Genomic DNA, 17039 nt, shown 5'->3' on the forward strand with positions numbered 1-17039 from the left:
AGGAAGAAAAATTGCTGCTGGATATGCTAGGTTTCCTTGGTTTCCGGTAAACTGGAACATTATGTGCCTTCATAGTCATCTGAAGCTAATTTTACTCTGCTGTCTGGCAGTCATTAGAGTCAATTCTTTTATTTTATTCCTGATAGGAATATAATAAGTAACTGGATTTCTTAGGATGTGAGGTATAACATGGAGAGAAGATAGATGTTCAGACACACACACACACACACACACACACACAATACATTAATGTCAGGACCTCGGCAAGGTTTCATGGGGTGGGGGTGGGGTGTTTCTGAGGGAATTACAGGAAGTTTCTCTGGGTCAGACAAACTGACTCTGCAGAGCTCACAGAAGGTTTTGATGGGGATCTTCAGCAAATCTCTTGCTTTTGTACATTATCAAGTGCTTAACCAATGAATGTTCACATGCTTTAATTCATCTGTTTCTTGTATCTGCTCTCTGCGGTAGGTGGAGCCGGCTTTCCCACCCCCACTTTCCATTTGGAAACGGAGGTTTAGTCACGTTAAGTGACTTCCCAGCGTTAGACAGCTCTCAGTGCTGTTTTCTGCCTTTCTTTCTCTCTTTCTCTTTCTTTCTTTCTCTATAGCTGATTTACAAAAATATGGACCGCTTCACAAAGTTGTGTGTCATCCTTGCACTGGGGCCGTGCTAATCTTCTCTGTGTCTTTCCCATTTTAACACCCGAGCTGCCGAAGTGAGCACTTGAGTACTGTTTCCTGACGCAGAGTCCAGGGCTCCACCACTGTGTTTCCGTCCACTCACCTGTTCAGCTTCCTGGGCCCTCTGGGGGCCCTCACATCACCTCGGCCCGCAGCACCAAGTGGGAGAGGAATCAGGGGCTCAGATTAAATGTATAAATTTGTTCATTGTGTGCAGCCTCCCCAGTCCTTGCAAGCACTGCAGACTTGATAAACCCTCTGTGTAGGATATGGGGCATCACGAGCTGTAGCATAAATATGTTTGCAAACAGAAGTCATTGCCCTTATCATCTGTGACTTCCAAAACCATTTAGTTCCCTAGAGAAGAGCGTGGACTCAGAGTAGCTGCCGTCCTTCAGGACAGTTCCCAGGTATTTATCATGTGCCAGCACTGGCTATACAGTGTAATATTTATTGGATGCTTACGCTGAGTTGGACAAGGTTCTAAGTATCTGTACATGAATAAACTCACTTAATCCTCACAACAATGCCCTGCCATTATTAGTATTTAGTAATAGTAATTACAGCTGTTATTATCTTCTCCACTTCATAGGTAAGGAAATTAAAGCACAGAGAAGTTAATTACTTGCTCCAAGTCACATAACCAGGATAAAATGGAACCAAAAATCTGAACCCAGCCAGAACTTGGGCTATGCGGTGCTGCCTCTCTGGACCTTAGAAGCTGTGCCAAGTGATGAAGAGACAGAAATCAACAAGGTTTCTTTCTCAGTAAATCCAGAGTCTGGATGGGAGACAGACACATGTGAAGTGCTCTTCCATGTGCGAGATGCCACAGGACAGGCACAGGCAAGGGACAGTTACACACCCCCTAGAGCACCAGCCCTGGGGCTCGCAGCGAGGTGTACCTGAATGCAGTGAGGTTCCCGCCAAGCCAAGAAAGACGAGTGAGGGTTTGTCAGTCTTTAGCACCAAGGAAGCTGACCCCAAGTACCAGGAATAGCTCCTAAGAAGCACAGAGGCAGGAAATGACACCGTGCACCAGAAACTCTCAGAATTTGAGGGCTGTGGCACAGAAAGTCAGGCAGTGATAAGCAGAAACGGGGCTGAAAAAGTAGGCAGGGGCCAGGTCTTGGCGGGCTTTGTGGACCATGCACAGTAGGTTGGATTTCATCATGGAGACCACGAGGAGCCGTGGAAAGGCTTCCAGTAGGAGAGTCATATGAGGTTTGTGTTTTAGGAAGAGACTCCAAAATCGGTGGAGAAGTGTGGATTAAAGGTGGTGGTTGAGATGAGTGGCAGTCAGACCAGTTTTGCAACTTGTTATGAGAAATGATGGAGACTTTCTGAACTGGGACAATGGTGGTAAAGATTTAAGTGAGAGAGAGAACTCTGGACCTTCATGCCTGCTAATCCTAGGGTTATTCTTATTAATATCATTAGTTTCCTTTAATATTTTGCCCAAGTTGGCTAGGTTATTCATCTGCCTTGGAGGAGATCACAGAAAGACAACATATCCATTTGGATACATTCTGTTCCAAATAAGAAAAATTCAAGTGGAAATGGAATGGCTTAAAGAATGAAGAAAAGTTATTTCATATAGGAAGTTTTGAGTTAGGGCACTTTTAGGTTTGGTTAATTCAGTAGCTCAGTGATAACACCAAGGAATCTTTTTTTTTTCATTTATCTGTTCCACCTTCCTCAGTGTCACTTGTCTCCCCTATGTCTAGGTATCCTCATGGTCTCAAAATGGCTGCCACAGTGCCAAGAATCAATATCAGCAAACAGATTAGGGAGCAGTTAATCCTCTGCTGACACACGTAAATGTGGGAAGTTAGACACACAGGGAAGACAGAAGGAAGCATTCGAAGAGACAACTATTAGTGCCTGCTCAGAATGCAGAGAAAGGATAATGTTCAAATTCGTGTATTGAAAGAACAGGATTGTGCGGCAGGAATCAAACCTTGTGCACCAGATTATCTGAACAAACGATCTGAATTTCTTCATCGGCTCTCTTGATGTGCTGTTAGGCAGCTTTAGCAGGTCGGATCATAGTTTCCTACAAAGGAGGTGTAGACTGGAAAAGGATGGAGAGGAAGACAGTCCTTTTTGGCCCCAGGAGATTGTGGGAAGAAGGAGAGAGGGAGAAGGCCAGTGAGACTGGAGATGTCATCCTTTTTCCCTCCTTGGGATTGGCTTGGGGAAGCGGCAGTGGTGTGGTGTGGCGGTGGCGGGGCACTGGCATTAACCAGCCATCAGGAGGCGGTGAGAGGGCGAGGCCCGCATTCCACTCCCCTATTTGGAATTCCGAGTGGAGACTGCTCTGCACAGAGCCGCATCGCGTGGGGAGCAGTGTGTTTTGACACAAGCTCTCCCTGGCACTCGAGGTTTTCTCAGTTTCACACTGTAGAAGCTGAGCTGGTGCACAGGCAGCCAGCCGTGAGGACAGCACTGCAGGGGGCTCTTCATGAGCCAGGGGATCAGACAGCAGACGTGGAGGAGACTCAGTGTTTTCCCAGGGGCCAAAAGAATAAAGCAGAAGTTCACGATCTGCGGGATGCCCAGTTGGCAGATGGACTCTTGACACAGCAGAGGCGTGCAGCGCCATCGGGGCACACCAAGGACCAGCGTGTCTGCCGCTGCCAGCCTCCATCCTCCTGCACTGCCGTGAAGCCGCATACCCCTTCCTCTTTATAGATGGAGGCTAGATTTGGGAGAGAAGCAAGGGAGGTGTTAGTATCGGAGAGTCTGAACCAACAAAGATGAAGTGTGAGTTAACACTACCACCCTTCCACATTGTCTGCAGACCCTGAGGACAATCAGTCTTCATAAATGTGCTAGCTTCTTCCTTGGAGTCTTGGTTCCTCCAGCGTAGTATGACATGTGAGATAAAAGCATGTTTACAACGCATCTGCTCAGCAAAAGAAGGAGAAAAGTGTTTAACAAACCTACATAATGTCTACTCTTTCCTGGTAAGAATATTGTGTTCCTATTTATAAGGAAAGGATATTTATTACTAATACAGCATAGCAACTTAACAAAAGGAAGTGTTTGTGCTAAGGAAGTGCTTACTTAGGAAGTATTTTCTGAGATAAGGCCTAATTCTTTAATTGCCATTAATTTGTACCCAATTAAAAGGAGGCACTAAAAACTATAGTGAGTATAAATGAAGGAAATCAAGGTGGTGAAGAATCGGGAAACCCTGGGGAGTTTCACCTACAAATGATGAGACAGTGGTGAAAAACTACTGGCCACAAATATAAAAAAGGGTTATGTTGATAAAATCAGATCATCAACACAAATTTGCTTTACAGGCTATAAAGTGTCGTGAAGATGTTGGCTTTTTCTATCTTATTTTCTGGAGTTCCAGATGGCAGAAGCAGATCCAATGGGTCAAAAGTATGAGGAAGTAGCTTGCATCTCCATACATAAAATTGTGAGCTGTCTAACAGAGAAATGTGCTACTTTAAAAATGGCAGCTGAACGTATTCAAGGGCAGGATGGATTTGTCTTGAAGGCTCCTTTAAGGCTCTAAGTCTCTGCAATTCCAGGAAATGGATTTCCTAACTTTCTTGGTTCATTTGTGGGTCTTTTCCTCCTGAAATTGAAGAGGTGACATGATTTACTCCAGGGCGTGTATCTGGTAAGCGGTGGGTTTTTCCACCTATAAGGACAAGTGAACACAGTTTCTAGTTGCTCAGAGTACGGGCCTCAGCCAGCAGCTGCAGCCTCACCTGGGAGCGTGTTAAATGCAGAACCAGGGCCCACCCCGTGAGTCTGCATGCACACGAAGGTGGGAGAAGCACTGAGTTAGATGCTAGGGGACCTGCTGTAAGCACACTCGCAGGGGCAGGAGCACACGGACCCGGGAGACCAGAGCTCTCAGAACCAGAGCATCTTCAGTGCAGACTCTGTCCGGACAAGTAACCCAGACCTCTCAGTGAACCCAGGGCATTTGTTTTGGGTTAAAATCAGTGGTGCCCATTGTAAGGACGAATACAAATCAAAAATAAGAGGCTTAATTCTTCTTGTTGGAAATAAGGCAAGAGATTCCCCTCCCCATTTTTCTGAGCATTTACCTTAGAAAACTTGTAATTGCACATACTTTTTCATCTCTTTGAAATACATAGGAATCCTTTGGAAAACTAGATAGGCCTTTTGTCAGCTTTCTGACCTGAGTGTCTTTCTCAAACAAGAGGAACCATCTCTTTAAACATCAGTAGAGACAGCGCCCCCATCCCCATACCTGTGGGAGGGCAGGGGCCTAACTTCGTGGTGCTTTGTTCCAAGCTGCAAAGCTACTTCCCGTCATGAAGAGATGAGTAGGGTGTTTTTCCTCTGGAAAAAGTCAATTACCCAACACGGATGATCACCCCAACCACCAGGTGAGGTTAGGATGAACTACTGTGATAAATGGTGCTGTCAAGTCTCTGACTTGAGGACTGGAACTGTTTACCTTGAGAACAGGTAAGCAATGGGTTGTGTCCACTTGGCTATATAAGCAGGAGTGGGGGTGGGGGAGGGGCAGATTTTTTTCTGTCTTTGCATCTCTTAGCGGATTTCCTGTGATGCGTGTTGCTTTCTGGTTTAATGCTGATTCTATAATAAAAGTGTTTCCTTTCTCTACTGACCTTGTGAAAAGGTTTTCTGTGTTGGAAGAGGATTCTATTTTTTAAATATATTTCCCCAACATCATACTGTTATACTGATAAATTATTAAGTATCTTACCTATTCGTCCTACACTTCCATATGCTGTAACCCTTCCCTTCCTCCCTCCCTCCCTTCTTCCCTCTCCAGCTGTCCTTCATCTTTTCTTTTTATTTTACTTACTCTTTTTTTTTTTTTTTCCAATTTGGCATGTAAACCTGTTCTCTAGCAAAATCATTCTGTATAGATGGGGGAGTACATTTATGAAAGGATCATGTCACAGATGACCTGAAAAAAGGTGACGACAGGGACTCAAACAATTAAAACACTGGTTTAATCCAAAGTGTGCTTTTCTTTGCAATGAGGAAGTTTTAGTACTTGAGAATTTGGAAAAAAGGAAATATCCTTCACAAAGGGAAGTGTTTATTTTTATTTTTTCTTTTGAGTAAAAGTAGGCTTATTTAGGGAGATGTACATGGTGGGGCCAGGGGCTGGTGATTAAAATAAAGGTAGATACACACTCCATAGACAGAGTGTGGGTCGTCTCGGAAGGCAAGAGAGAGAAAATGACCGGGAAGGTATTCATTTGGGGAAGCTGGTAAATGTAAAAAATATGAGCTTCTAATTCAGAGAGGTATCAGGTTGGAAACTGTAAAATGCTTTTAGTATAGTATGGTATAATATAGTATGATGTTGTATTTATCATATTATACTTCATTGTAATCAGTCATATATATTTGTGTGTATCTATATCTATCTATCTATCTGCCTATCAATCCTCAAAAGCCATTTTACTTGTCCTTTATAGGATGGGAAAAACATTCATTTGAATATGGTGACAAATTCCATGTGTTAGTAGAATGGAGAAATGCAAATTATTACCATTGCTCATTTCCAAGGCATCATTCTTTGGTTATAAAACCTACCCCAAGAACATATTAGTAAAACAGTCTATTTAAAAGTACTCATTAAACAAAAACACAGAACCTCTATAATGGATTTAAGCAAGTGATAGTATGATTCTGTTTCCATTGACACGATGTAGGAATTTCTGAGCTAATATGGCTCCCTAAATCTTCGGTGGGGCTAGATAAACAAGTTCATGCTGTATAGCGCAGGGAACTATGTTCAATATCTTGTAGTAACTTATGGTGAAAAAGAGTATGAAAATGAATGTATGTATGTTCATGTATGACTGAAGCATTGTGCTGTACACCAGAAATTGACACACCATTGTAAACTGACTATACTTCAATAAAGATATATATACAAAAAAACCCCAAAAAAAACTGTGGGGAGGAAGTTCCTAGGAGGAGCCACCCAGCTTGTCCTGGAATCCGCATACTGCTGTGTCCCTGAGTGTTGCAACAAGCTATAGCAGCAGTAGTCCTAATGAATACTCTCCTTTGACAGTATCAATAAATACTTAACCTTTTGAAGCCAAAATGTGCATCTGAAATAAACACTGAAATCTCTCTTAATTCTCTCCTAAGTCTTAGACTTTGAAACTGTTTGCACAAGACAGTGACTTAATTTCTGAACGTTACCTTTTTCACCCTGATGTTTCGACCCTGTCCTGGCCAGGGAGTCATGAAGCAACGTCTGGTATATGAATAAATACAAATAAAACCTTACATTTTGCATAACCACAGCTATCACCACACATGGGACAGGACTATTTAGGACTGTCTGAGGTCTACTGAAGAATTCTATTTTTACCACATATTCAAAATTATCTAGTGTTACTTTTCTTAATTAAGCTGGGCTGGTCTCACAATTCAAAAGGCTTCATTTTTTTTTCCTGCTTAAATTAAACTCCCTGTGCTATGCAGTGACCAAAACAAATAATCTATGACCTACAAACAAGACACTTGCATTCCCTGAAGAATTACGCTCTCGTTTCCTCTAGGTTATACATCTTTGAACCTCTCTTTGCTGTAACGACCTTCTGGTGCTCATTAGCAAGCTGATTACCATTAACACAGCTATAATGCAGCAATTTTCTTGGTGTATGTCGAGGAGAAATGCTCATCTGAATGCAGTCAGGGGACAAAATTAACTGCATAAATCTACAGCGCAAACTGGATCGCGTCCAACTTTGCACGAGTCGTCTTTCCTCTCCTAGTTGTGACATCACCACCCAGATTCCCACTGACGGCTTAATAAGTATCTCAGGGTTTCATATTTAATTTCCTTTCATCTCCGTATATTACATTTCAACTTAATTTCGGGAGTGCCTGAAATTACCTTATTACCATGTCTCGTAATATGTATTTACCTTTAATCTTTTAACTATGTCCCTTAATGGCTCTTTTATGAGATTCAGAGCTACTTTACTTTTTACATCTTTGTTTCACATTTATATCTTTTAAAAAATATTGGCTAATAGAGGAGGATTTCAGTACACACACACTGATTCATCTATGGGGCTAGGAATGAGACTGGGATATGCATGTATTTTAGGAGGGAGGCATAACTACTACTCTTTCGCAAGAGAGAATTCTATGAATAGTCACGAAAGGAAGTGAAGTTTTAATGAAGAGAGCAAGACCTGGATTCTTTTCTTGTCACCGTCACAACCATCCAACGGTTCCTTGACAACGCTGGTCTCCAAGCATGAACTGAAGATTGCTGACTCTTAGCTTGTAGGTTATGAGCTGACAGGAGAGCTCCTGGGACCCTCTGAAATTCTTTTCCTGGATTATTCTTTGAGGATAGTATCTTAAACACTATAGCCAAAGAACAAACGGCACTGGGGAGATGGTAAAATTTGGTTTCCTTAATGTTTACATACTAGAACAATAGGAAATGTATTGGAGTCAAAATCACTATTAAAATGAAACAAGGAAAATAAAATAAAAGCAGTAATCTCAAAGGGTGAATATAGTTTCCCAGGATTCGGGACTGATTCCTAAAGAGAAAGTCATCTTTTTAAGCAAAATAGCGCAACAAATGCCAATGGTCATGTGTACACTGTCCAGAACACACTGCTAAATTCTCTGCAACCAAGAGAGTGGTCCAGATTTGCTGCACAGCAATCAGAAGTCGTCTGCCCCAAACTAAACATCTGTAAACTGGCTTGTGTCTAGATTGGGAAAGTTCAGCATAAATGCTTATCTTTTTCCCTAGAATTGCTTAATTATTCATTCATCCATTCTTTCTGACTCATTCAGTATTAGCAATGTGAAAAAGGTGCTGTAGCTGCTCATAGGAGGGAGAAATTAATCCAGCTTCTGCCCTCTGGAAATGGTGAGGGACAAAACAGAAGGCTGTGGAGTAAGTAGTGTCCAAAAAAAGATATTTAGATTAGGTTTTCAAGATGGAGCAAAATTACCCTGGGCTGAGAAGGAGGGAAAGACCTTCCGGGCTGAGCCAAGGCGGGAATCCATGACCTGGCCCGATTCACGTGGGGCCTCTGGTGTCACAGGACCGTGAGGACCTATCCAAGGAACTTCAACACACTTTTCCTTCAAAAGCTCCCCTGTCATTTTGTTCTCTCATCTTAATAGTATATCATCTAGGGTAAGGGAAACTTACACTGTATTTCATCCAGCACAAGCTGGGATGATGGCAGGACCCTGGGTTTTGGAGTTGCAGATATGAATGGCTTCACAGGGACTTCCAAATGCAAGAAGGCACTTGAAGGAATCTCAGCCTCCGGTGGGGCCTGACTGAGCCTCTGAAGCAGCTGCTAGTTTATGTCCTTGAAAGGATGTCTGTTAAGGAAAATTCTTTTGTACATAGTCCCAAATGCTGAAAGTTTTCTTCCCAGATTAAAACAAACAAACAAAACTTTTATATCACAGACCAAAGTAATAGAACCCCTTATATTTACACTTGGGGGATCAGATGTTCCTTTTTAAAATAGAAAAACTAGAACTTCCCTTTTCTATTATAATGGTAGTGTATGTTCACTTTAAAAACTACTAACTACAGGTAAACAAAGGAGAACAAAACAAGCCATCTGCATTTTATTACCTAGAAATAGTTAATGTTTAAATTCTCAGAGATCATATATTATTTAATCTTTACACAGATAATATTCTACTTTTCTTTAGAGCTTTTAATCTGTTTTTATCATGTTTTTATCTGGAATAAAGTGTTTCTTCAATATAATTGTAATGGCTATTTAGTATTTTAGTGTAAGATTGTGTCATAATTTATTTTAACCAATTTCATATTCTTGTTCATTTAGCCTATTTTTTTGAACTTCTGATATACTCATATAGTTTTTAATTTTGCATAAGTTAATAATTCTTAAGATAAAGTTCTGGAAGTGGAATGTTTCAATTTACCAATATACACAGTTTAAAGGCAGTTGATAAGTGTTACAAGTTACTGACCACAAAAGATATAACGTTTTACCAAACTTTTATGAAACTATCTTTGTCCCTGTATTTTTGCTAACACTAGACAATGCTACTTTTAATTGCCTATTTGATACCCCCCAACTCTTTTTTAAAGAATAGGCTTTAATAGGGAGGGAAAATTTGAGCATTAGAAGAGGAAGAACTGGGGAGAATGGAAGTCCAGACAGAAAGAAGGGTGAGAGAGTCTGGGAAGGCACCCTGCCTGGACTATGTTTTTGCTTGGGGCTAGCTCTGAGTTGCAAGATGTGTATTCTGCATTTTATCCAAGAGGTCATGACATATTTATTTAGAGTTCTCAAAACAACAGCAACAACAACAATAACAACAGACTTTGATGATTTTCCCCACTTCTCTACAAACATGTCCTTTCCTTCTCATTGGAGTTGCCTCCTCCATTGCAGCATTAAGGGCAAGTACCAGAGGTCAGGCTTTGGCATCTCTGCAGGGGGATCTACGCCCTCTCCAAAGTCCCCTATAAATGGGGCCGCAGAGATGCCACTTCTGTAAGCAAGATTACCTCTTGCACTTTTGAGATGTTAATTTTTTATTTATTTGATGACACAAAGAAACTGGAATTTTCATGAAGTAGATTATTGGAGTGATCGTGGAAATAAAGCCAACTAAAGGGATTTTTTTTTAAATAATGTTTTTAGGGAAGTCACCTTATTCACTTATAATTTACCAAATCATAAACCTGGAGCTGAGAATGAAGAAAGGGCTTCTGCCTTGAGGATGCTCTAAGTTGTGGGTAGTGGTGGTGTGTAGTTAGAAGGACTGGCTACAGTGTAGTATGAGGTATTTGGAGGACTGGCTGCGAGGCAGAGACCTGAGCTACAGCCCACTCGCATCACCCTCTAGCTCTGTAACTTCGGTAAGTGCCTTCATCTTCTTATACTCAGTGTCTCACCTGTAATGTAGAGGTAATAAAAGTCTCCTCAGAAGGTGTAAGGATTAAATGACGTACCTATAAAGTACTGAGCAAAACATCTAGCTCATAATAAGTGGTCAATAAACAGTAGATATGTAGCAGACTGAGAATCTGGTCACCTCACTCATGGGTTAACATTGTGTGAAATGGACAGACTACATTCTATTAACTATTCCTTTATAGTTTTAAAATGTTCACAAAGGATAAAAATGAGACAGAAAAAGACGTGCACGAATCTGTTACATTCTCACACAGAAGGAAAGATACAATATAAGCCATTGTTCTGCTATTTTACCAAGATTTTTTTAGCTCATTTCAACCAGAAAATTTATCTTGGTTGGGGCAGAATGTAATAGACTTTTTTCTTTCCTTTTTCTTTTTTCTTTTTTTTTTTTTTTTTAGGTACACTCCTCAGTTCCTGTAGGCTTCTTGGATTGAGTTGAAAGATGGCTGATTTCTTTTTCCAGGGAGCAAGTAAGGTGATACCTGCTACACCATAGATTTACGAATAGGTTTTGATACCAAGGTCCATTGATATCTTGGGAAAGTGAGACTTCTGGCCAAATGACAAATCAGATCTTAGAAAATGAATCTAGATACAAAAACGATTTAACAGCAGGCTGGAAACAATTAGTGACCAATTCAATGATATCTGTCTCTGGATTAATCAAGGTTACTGAAGATGGTGTAATGAATGGCTGGATCCCCAAATATCTTGTTTATCCTTTTTATCTTGGCCCAGTGCCTTGCAGAGTTCACTTATACAGGCATTCAACAGCTACTCATTTCTAATTAACTTAAATGCATTATATTTCATTTTATTACCATCCCTTTAATACAATATTTTGATACTTCAGTATAGAAAGAGTGGAATGTTATGTATATACCAACCAGTTTAGTGTTTAACTTTAAGAACAGTTAGTTGTTTTAATCAAGAATCCATTCTCCAAAGATGGTAAGCTAAGATTTTATCAGATGAGCCACACTCCACAAATGGCCACCCCAAAGTATGTAGAAAACTATACACGTGCCAACTCACACTTCAGGTGATCTTAAATGACACAGTGATTGTCAAAAATAGATTGTTGCTGATTAAGTTAGTAGCTTGTTATTTCCTCTGTTTAATGGGCTCTCACTGTGAAGTTAAAGTGTGCAAAACATGTGAAATGTCTAAAATATTCACAGGATATTCCTCCCATGCTTTGTTCCTTTCTCATGAACTCAGATTAAGAATCCAGCAATGTCTATAGCCAGGACCCTTAGGCACAGGGTGCGAAGCCCCAAACGGCCCTGAGCTCAGCCACTGGCTCAGGAGGACTGCTGCTCACCTGATTTCAACGAAAAGAGTAACAGGAATTTGCTTCTAGAATTCAGTCACATCTCATGATGGCCCAAAGGTACACTGAGTTCACAGAACAGATCGGATGAAGTATGTTGAGGCTTACTTGCTAATGAAGGCTTATTTAATAAATGTCTGAATGTGTGGCAGATTTGGGCTTGAAGTGGTTTTTACTGACAAAGCTATGTGTGCAGGAGCGGCAACGGAATCCTCCCCCACTTTGGATTTCTGCAGGGGCTACTGCGTACTGCAGGAGGCGCCAGAGCTGTGCGCGACCAAACTGACTTACGTAAGACTCACGGTGTTCTTGCTTGCTCTGTACTACGGCTATTATTATTATTATTATTATTATTATTATTATTATTATTAGTAGTTCTTCTGATTTCTGGGGGGAATCCCTACTTGCTCAGACATGTGTGGTGCAGATTATGTAATCAGTCCACCATCCCCAGTTAGCATTGCTATTAGATTTATTTTTTTTTTTTAAATTTAGATAGTACATTCTCTTTCTTTCCTCTGAGTGTACTAGACCCAGGGATGTTCAGTTATGATGGATGTGGAATATCTCGCCTTCAATTTTCCCCCAAGGAAATGTTGGCAGAGGGGGAGAAATGGCTTCCCCTCCGTGCCCAAAGGCTGCGGTGCAGGGATAGAACCAGTCATATGACCCGAAACAGTGGGGGGTGGGGGGGCGAGGAAAGGCCAGAGTGGTGAGCAGAGTGTCGGCCATGGTGGGGATTTGGAGGGGATAAGAGGAAAGCTCTTCTCTAATAACTAACTACTTTCATGGCGGCTGTTAACTGAGGGCTTCACAGATGTAAGACCCTGTGGTTAACGTCCAGCACAGATTCTGAAATAGTCATTTAAAGTCTCTCTGAGGTGCTTATTATTATTCTTCTTTATCCTCTGAGACTCAGATGCTAAGTAGTCTGCTCGTAAGTGGTGGCAACGGAAATCAACCCCAGCTCTCTGAGATTCTGCAACCCGTAGCTCTGCTGTCCAGCTGACCAGAAACACTCCTTCAGGCCCTCTAGGCTTTCTTTTTTCATCCATTCAAGAATAGAGGTTTTGACTTACTTTGGAGACAGTTCTAGACATTTACACATACATCATTCTTTATTTCATATTATTTCAGTAATTCGATTACTGAATTCCTACACTTCCTCCTGCTGATACTTCTAAAGATTTTCTACCTGGGAAGGGAAAGGAAGTGAGTCTCGCATCTTTCCTGTGACCCTCGGCACAATTTGAATATTTTGGATGCGCTCCTGCTTGCAGAAATGTTAAGAGCAGATCATGTAGATCAATCTACCATCCCAGAAGTGGATGAAAATATTCCCTTTTCTTCCTTTTTTAGAAAGGAAATGGGTAATCATGCTTATGATAGGAATATTGGAAAACATAAGCAAATGAAAAGAGGCATCACTTAGCGGATACCGCTGTTATATTTTTGGAATATGTATTCCTTAGATTTTTTCCCCCCTGGTGCATATACAGTAGCAGAATTAAATCACATTATGGGTACTATTTGACAATCTGTCTCTTATTAGCAACTTAATATAGACATCTGTGTCACTAAATATAAACGTGAACTACAAACAGTCTTAATTTAAGAATTATAATTTGCTTCAATATAATGTCTACCCCTCACTCCAGGAACTCTTAAAACTCTTTTCACTATAACTGTTGGAGGGATATGCATGACATTGTCACTTGAGAGAAAAAACAAGTTGTTTATCAAATGTATCCAGACTATTCGTTCCCAGCACTGTTCGACAGGGACTGTGTATTTTCAACAAAAGTACTGACACAACTTGAAAATCAGCTTCTCCTTGATCGTCACAAACGGCGTAACCGAAGCCGTCTGATGCTGCTCTTGTGTAAATTTTGTTACATTTTGTTCTGGGAACGGGGTCAATATGGTGACAGATCGAAGCCGGGGCACTTCGGCTGCAGTGAAATCAATACTCCTCTGCATTTCTTTCATCGATAGGCTCCGGAGGACCACACTTAGACTCAACTCTGCATTCGTGTTTTGGGAAACATTTCTCTAAAAAGTGGATATTAACTCTTTGATATCTGATAGAAGTAGCCAGCAGCCCCTTCTCCTTCAAAATCAGAGAATTATAAACGATCAACAAATCACCTTTCATCATTTTATTTCCAAGCTCTCTGTGGTATTCTATCCCCTGACCTCTCTTTGTGCACCTCGTGATTCTGATGGTTAATCTTAAGAAATCAATATGCAAATATAGCCATCTCCACAGTACAGATTTTTAAAATCTCAGTTCTCTACTGATGATACTCAAATAAGACAGAAAATCTTGCAAGTTAAAAAAAAAAAAAAAAGCCAGAAACTCACCCCAAAGCAAACGAAAATACCAAAAGGAATTCAGGTTTTTATCCACCAACTTAAGAGGAAGGCAAAGGCACCTCGTGGATCTTACCTTCCCCTGGTGTTCAGTCTCTCAGGCCCTCCTCGGTTTTCTGAACCAAAAGCCACTGGAGGGAAATAGGAAGTTGAAACATATTAATGTGTCGAAAGTGTGGAAAGGTGAGTCTCAGCATTTCTCATGTGGGTGTATTTTGATTTCATGTCGATTTGTTTATTTTCTCTGTTACCTGGAACTTCAGAGGCTGAACCTGAAAGTGCAGAGGATCCTGACTGAAATGCTAAATTACGCTTTCAGCGGCTGTGGTTTAATGCAGTCTAGCACTGCAGCACGCAAAGCATCCGTGGCAGAGGACAGTTCCTTTATTTACCCGTCTGTTTTTAATCCCCAACTTATTACAGACTGATGCTTTGGTAAAATACAAAATGTTCTTGGTTGTCATAGCAATGCCAAATTGCTATGAAAATTTTATACACTTACTGTCAATTTCTGTACTGGTTTAGAGGACCAAGCGTCAGTCTGAAAGCTTAGAGAGTGGTACCCATCTCTATTTGGATGCCAAGAAGTTCAAATGACCCAGTTAGGTCATGTAACTTTTCTAGGACTCTATTTTTTTCAGGTTTTGAGTTTCTCGGGGTTGTTTCAGAATCACATGGGATGTTAGAGTCTGAAGCAGCTTTGATTAAAAATGTTTCAAGTTCTGTGCCTAACCTGATGGGAGAATTGGCTGCCAGCACATTTGATAACCAGGAGCAACTTCACTGTTATCTTTTCTCAACATTTCCTGTGGAAATTCATTTTTCAGCTGAGCTCCTGGTAGGAACCATTAATAACATAAAACTAAGAACACACACACACACACAGACACACAGACACACAGACACACATAGTATAGCCATCATAGATATGTGACCGTCAGAGACAATTATGCAAGAAACCTGAATGAATCTAAGGGTCATGAAATTTGCTGTGTCTTTTGTTAAGTTCTTACAGGTTTTTTTCAAAGGAAGGTGAATTTTCTCACTCAGAAAGCGACTTGAGGGATCCTGATTATGCTTACTTTAGACAGGTATGTATTTTTTTCTCTTTACTCTGAGACAAGGACCATTGGAAAGGAGAGATGTGGCTTGGATGGAATGAATTTGTTAGGGTATGCAGTGGGAAACTTTTTATCAAAGTTGGAGGAAACTCTAAAGCATCTGAGAACTTTCTGAGCTCATCTCCAAGGCAGGATCATAAGTTCATGAAATGTTTATACATACGTTGCTCCTGGGGTGTTAGACTTGTGTGCCATCATGTTTCCTCTCCCCAGCTCTCATGGCATCCCAGAAACTGGCAGGAAGTTTGCCTAAGCTGAGTCAGAAGAAAAAAGGTGAGCAGAACCCATCCAAAGGCATCTGCAGCCAAACAGATGTGGTAAGAATGATGCTTCTGATGTTACGAGGCACCTGGCTACTGCCTCCCAGAGTCAGGAAAACTGTACCCAGAGAGTTCTTCCGGAAATGACTCAAATGATTCATGATGGGAGACGCTGATTTACTCACCTAAATTTAAGCAGGAGGCATTGAAACTACCCCGCCTCATCAAGGTTTATACAAGGCTGTTATAGTATTTCTACATTTTCTCTCCCTTTGTTCATTCATCTAAGCAGTCTATTTGCTTTTTGGCCCAATGTAGCCCATTGAGCGGACATCTTAATTGAGCTGTTCATAATGATGCCTAGATCTTTTTTTGTGAAAAGTACCAGCTAATTCAGAGCCCACCAGACCCATTAGTGTGTAGGGAACTTTAAATGGTCTTTTTCAATATGCATCACTTTGCAGTGAACTACTTGGGAGTGCGCTGGCCACGCATAACTCAATCAGTTTCTCTATTTGTTTTTTCAGGAATACCACAGAATCGTTCAGGGTTTCAGCAAGCCTTAAAAGTAATGTTATGATCTCATTGTTAAACCAATTGGCCAAATTTAATTTCTTCTTTTTTTCAGGACTTACATTTTCAGAGTTTGTTTGACTATGAAAACCCCAAGGTTTTTATTTCCAGCCGAAGTTATATTGGAAGTCTTTTTCCTTTTTTATTTCAAAAAAGGAAATAATACCTTGAAAAAAGTCTCAGGAGACTTCTATCAATCTTCAAAGAATGAGAGAAAATAGCATATATGAAATCCCATGTAGAGGAAATACATTTTAATATTTAGCTTGGATAATGGATTCTGTACTGGAAATCTCGTCTAATAATTCTGCATATATTTGAATCTAGCAAAGCCCTGTTTTGTTTGTAGTCTATGATTTGAAATTTGTTGAAATTGAAACAGAAGGATAGAGGGCAGGGCACAACCACTGAAGGAAAGACACAGCAACTGAGGACAGGACAAACTGGTTAGAACCAAGATGGCCGAACATTTGACTCCAGTAGACCTTGAGCCCCACCCACAGGCATCACGACAGTTCTTAGGCTGACCATGAAAGGTCAGAAAAGTAGGCAGGGGCAGGAGGTGTTCCCTGTAAATCCTCGCCCCTTCCCCAAAGTAGCTGGAATGATTCTCCTACTTATTAGCATATGAAATTACCGAGCCCGTAAGACCTAACAATTCATCACCTTGTGTTCGCTCTCTCTCTTGCCTTCTGAGATGGCCCACATTCAGCCTATGGAGTGTGTATCCCCTAAGCCATTTTCCCTTC

At 41.0% G+C, this 17039-nt stretch overlaps 1 long non-coding RNA gene and 1 other non-coding gene across 2 annotated transcripts in view; both read right to left on the minus strand.

Moving 5' to 3' along the window:
* Positions 1 to 619: 619 nt before the first annotated feature.
* On the minus strand, positions 620 to 726 carry LOC116668763. The gene has a single exon (XR_004326002.1). It is a non-coding gene; the product is annotated as a U6 spliceosomal RNA (small nuclear RNA).
* Positions 727 to 3363: 2637 nt separating this feature from the next.
* LOC116668701 overlaps positions 3364 to 17039 on the minus strand; it is a 45453-nt gene continuing 31777 nt past the window's right edge. The window contains exons 2-3 of the long non-coding RNA XR_004325930.1: positions 14413 to 14467; positions 3364 to 3384 (exon numbers count right to left, since the gene is read on the minus strand). This is a non-coding gene — a long non-coding RNA (uncharacterized LOC116668701). The remainder of the gene's footprint in view (positions 3385 to 14412; positions 14468 to 17039) is intronic.

The sequence above is a fragment of the Camelus ferus genome, chromosome 14, assembly GCF_009834535.1.
Source record: "Camelus ferus isolate YT-003-E chromosome 14, BCGSAC_Cfer_1.0, whole genome shotgun sequence".
Lineage (NCBI taxonomy): Eukaryota > Metazoa > Chordata > Mammalia > Artiodactyla > Camelidae > Camelus > Camelus ferus.